General features: G+C 48.2%; 1 pseudogene; it reads left to right on the top strand.

The window, feature by feature from the left end:
* Window positions 1-297: 297 nt before the first annotated feature.
* On the top strand, window positions 298-2469 carry LOC122229281 (annotated as a pseudogene).
* The last annotated feature ends 2435 nt before the right edge of the window (window positions 2470-4904 follow it).

The following is a 4904-nucleotide window of genomic DNA, read 5'->3' as shown; positions in this document are numbered from 1 at the left end:
AATATGCTTGGAGTAGAATGAGAGACAAAGCTGGAAAATGTGTTAGGAAGCTCCTACAAGTATCCAGGCCAGAGATGAGTGTGCTAGGGAAAAAATATGAGAGATCGTATTTGCAGCGCGCCTTTTGGTCACACATACTTATCACTTAAGAAATAATGAATATAATGGCGCCCTCTTCTGGCCGGATCAGGCCGGTCAGGGCGGGCCAGCTTTTGTGTGAGGCGGCAGCAATGGTGCTCAGGCCCAAGGGAACCCTACAAACCATGCTGATAAGGGGGCAACTTCAGAGGAGCCAAGATGGGCATGAGGATCAAACTGCAAAGCAGCAACCACACCAACAGACTGTTGAAGGAACTCAGTAAGTGTCAGATCTGGTAGATCATGTGCGACGTCACCATTGTGATTGTGGTCGGCTTCTTCCTGACCCACTAAGCTGTGCTGGCTGGATACTTCCAGAACCTTTCTCTGAATTTGGGGCTTGATGCTGCCAGGACCTAGGTGGTGGACTGCATCACCCCTGTCAACTTTGAGAAGAGTCTGGGCTTTGTCCACACATCAGAGCTCTTGACAGACGTGATCAACACTGGAGTCATCTGTGAGGTAACTGAGTATCTGGGTATGGAGGGCCTCTTCTGGGCCTGTCACTCCACCTTTCCTGACCTAGAGAGCACTGCTGCAGCCAAGCCCTGGACCAGCACCAGTGGTACCCAGAGTTGTAGCTCAGCAGAACCCATCTGTCCCCTTGAAGAACTCTGGATGGTGGGGAGCACTCTGCTCCTAATAGGAACTATGTGTTACTTAGTGATGGTGGAGGAAGTTATAAAGAAGACAGAAATATTGCCAATGACCCTAACTATATCCTGTGTCTGCTGCAGCAGCCACCGCTACCAAACACAGATGACCATGATGATTTTCTCCTCTCATGTCTGCTCCTAGTATGACACAGCCAGTCAGAGGTACCTCAGCATGGCCACCCAAATCAACACCAGCTCCTGCCATCCACACTAAGTTCTGAGCAATGGAGACTTCAGTAAAAATAGTTTAGTCACTCCTGACAATGCAAATAGTCACCACTGGAACCAACTCCTATGTGAGCAATAACAACCACTCCAAAGAGCCAAGCTTTGGGAAGATGGATGAGGTCCAGCCGGAGGACCCAGGGGATGATGATTTGCAGTTTGAAAATCCCACTGGAGAGACAGGCATAGCTTAGGAGATGATTGAGTTGAGTGATGATAGTGACAACGAGCTGACTTTTGGAGAGAATGATGATGAGAGAATAAGGCCATGCCCTGCCAGGTGTGCAAGAAAGTTCTAGAGCACAACATTCAGTTGATGTGATAGCATGCTCAAAACCACATGGACCGGCTGACAGGCAAGTGCAAGTTCTGTGAGACCAACTGCTAGGACCAAAACTCCCAGGTGACCTATGTTCTGTCCCACATTGGTATTTTCTTCTTCTCTTGCAACATGTGTGAAACTAAGTTCATTACCAAATGGCAGCTGATCCTTTACTGATGGCATGAAACATTTGAGGACAACATTGCTGTCTACCCCAATGATCCCCTGACTGGGAATCTGGGTTTGCCTTTAGGGGTAGCCTCTAAGAGTTGAAATGTGCTGCCTGTGGGAAGGGAAGGCACTGGCCAAAGATTTCCACGTGGTCCGGGGCCACATCCTCAACCCTCTAAATTTGAAAGGGCCAGGCCTGCAGTACCTGTGACCAGCACTACCTTAACCTGTGCAGCCTCATATGGCACACGCTCTTCCATCTCGGCATTTTAGTTCTCTCCTGCTCTGTGTGAAAAGCTTTCTGGTTTGGCATCTCCTAAAGAAGCACATAGCTGTGCACCAAAGCCTGGAAGACACCCTTTTCCACTGCCACTTGTGCAACCAGGGATTCAAGTGGGAGGCTGCGTATGGCTACCATGTCAGCAGCACAAATACAACACTGGCCTTGATGAATAGCCTGGTTTGGGGCTATGGCATCCAGCAGTCCAGAAGGGGAAGCTGCCAGTGGAGGAGTTCCTGAGTGAGGAGCTGGCTTTGCAGGGCTAGCCTGAGAACAGCAAGTACAGCTGCCACCTTTTGTGGCAAAAGTTTTGCACACACAAGTGAGTTCAACGACCTCCGGTGGATCCACACAGACAAGAGGTTGTACCAGTATACAGGGTGCCACAAGTCCTTCCAAGGCCATGCAAGCATCAAGGACCACCTGGAGACACACACAGGGGCCCCCATGTACTGCTGCTTGTGTGGCCTTGAAAGCTCCACCCTAACCTCATGAGCAAGCATGTTGGCAGGAACAAAGGCAGCCTCTTGCTTGACTTCACCGTTGAGCAGATCTTCTTGTACCTTATCCATTGCCAAGAGGCAGAAAAGAACCTGGACAGCCGACTGGATCCCAGCACAGCCATGGGAGCTCTGATTTTCTCATGGCTGGTGTTCCCTCTTCAACTGAAGTTTTAATTTTGTCTTCTTAGGAATTCTGTTCTGTCTTATGTGTAAGGAAGAAAAAAGAAGAAATAGCACCATGGTCTGTTACTGTTTTTAGAAGCAGAGGCCCTATCATGTTTACCTCCTTACCTGTTCTTGCCCATCAAGGGCTGTGTTTTTTTGTTCTTTCGAGGCTGGTTTGGGGATCTTGTCAGGCAATTGGATTTAACTAGATCACCTCCCCCAACCTCTCAAGTTTAAGTTAACTGATAGGTTTTATGCTGCTATGAATCCAACCAACAGCCTCCCTGAATAAAGGAGGTAGAGAGAGTTTTTCACTGTGGGTATTGTTGCCAGATTTCCAACTGGGACACCAGATATGAGACAGAATTTTGGGAATGCAGTCATTCAGAAAAGACTAGTCAGCAGGGCAGCTCACCTCAGACTGCAGGCCCAGCGCTCACCTGGGAAAAGGCAGATGGGCTGGAGGTGCCTGCTTGTTCCAAAGCTCTAATCTGCTGATTGGACAGTAAAATCTTTTGACAGCTAGATCCAAACTCAGAACAAACTTACTGTTTAGGTAAAAAGCTTTGGGATGAATCCTAGCCAGCCAGAAGAGGCACCCTACAGCACCTCGATGGACAGGAAGGGAGGTTCTTCTTGTCTCCTTAGTTCCAAAGAAACTTGATTTTATGGAGTGATGGCTCAGCAGGTCAGGCCTTCCCTGTGTGGTAAAAAGGACAGGGAACCACTTTGATATAGTCAGTCACCTGGCATCTAGCTATCTCCATTGACCTTGAGTGTCCTGCCGGAGAGGTGGGGATGTCTCTGACAGCAGCAGCCTTGCCCTCATTTACATCTAGTCTCCCACCTGGGAGTGTGTTTGGTCCATAGTATAGATGAGAAGACCCTATGAGGTGGGAGAGTGGTGGACTGTGAGCCCTTCAGAATTAAAGAGACCCAAGTAACTGGTAGCACGTAGAGGGATGTGTGTTTTGTCTGTCCCAGTAAGATAACCTGTTACTTATTTTGTGCCAATTGGGCATGAGTTTTGGCAGTTCACCTTTGACCTGCTGGAATTTATCCTGATCTGTCATTCGACCCCCACCAGGAGGCACTATTGGACAGCAGCTGGTTCAGGCCCTCCCTGGGTGGCAGGGGAATGCTTGAACGCAGTCCTTGGGGCTGGTTGGCTACGTTCTTATTTGATTTTTGAGGGGGTCTCCCCAAAAGAAGATTTGAGGGAGAGGGCCCTCAGATCCCACATATTCACAGGATGGCACTTCAGTAACACACTACCTCACCCCGTTTAGCTGAGCTCTGGGAGTCCCCTGGCCTTGGGCTTAACACTGCCCTTGGTGGGACTCAGCAGGATCTCAGGGCTGTTTCACAAGCAAGTGGTTTTAATGAATTCACAAAGCCTTTTTGTACATTAATATTTATTTTGGCTTTTGTATACGTATCACCCAGCATCTCTTTTAGATAAGTGACTTCAGGAAAATGTGTTTCTCCCAGCAAGGAGCCATATTCCAGGGGACAGTTCTGACCAGAGATTTGGAAAGCAGGGACTAGAATTAGTGTCAAGTGTTTAAATAAGAAAATTCTTTACTTTGTCTCCAGACAGTCTCTTGCAGGATAAATGCAGAGAACCCTTTGGGTAATGGATGTAAGTTCTAGAAAGTTTTTTATAAGTTTGAATTCCTGGCCTTTCATCCCCATTCCTTCCTGTGATTGATCCTTCCCAAACTTGGAAAGCTATACCAAGACATATGGGCAAAGCAAAGCTCTGCCCCCATTGAACCTGGTGCCTGTCCCGCAGCCCTAAATTAATAAAGCCTCCGAGTTGAGGTGCTTGGCTTTCTGGTGGGGTGAATATTACATGGGAGGATTTGTGTAAGCGGCCACATTCCACCTTCTACACCCGCCTTGTTAAATGTTCCCTTGGGACATTCTTGTCAGGAAAGCAATGCTGAGACTTTTCATCTCTGACTGGCTTCCCCCTTTCTTCCCCACACTGACCATTAGAGATTCAAGAAGGAAAATGTGTAGACTACTGTCACAGATCTGCTAAATTTTCAACCCTGAGGGGTCGCTCCCAGGCAGTTGGTGAGGACCGATTTTTGAATGGTCATATTTGAGAGAGGAGGTGCCCACGGGAACATAGCCAGGCAGCTGAGAATGGATCACTGTGCTGGAGAAACCCTTTTCCTTAACAGAGGGCATTGTGGATGCTGTGCTGTCTCTATACATAACCTGAAACTGTGAATTTTCCGGTTTTGCCAGTAAAGCAAAAATGCAGATCTTTGAAAATTTGCCCCTATAACACTAAACAAAAACCTGAGGTCTGGTGGTTGAACAGGTGGTCTGGTTGACTGCAGTCAGATATGTGGCTGGGTCAGCAGCTCATGAGGCTCAGTGGCCAAACCCTGTTCCTCTGCAGGTCCCCATAGTCACACCTGACGCCTCCC

Source organism: Panthera leo, chromosome A1, assembly GCF_018350215.1.
Source record: "Panthera leo isolate Ple1 chromosome A1, P.leo_Ple1_pat1.1, whole genome shotgun sequence".
NCBI lineage: Eukaryota > Metazoa > Chordata > Mammalia > Carnivora > Felidae > Panthera > Panthera leo.
The sequence above is the reverse complement of the archived record's forward strand: the minus strand, read 5'-3'. Positions and strand labels throughout refer to the sequence as shown.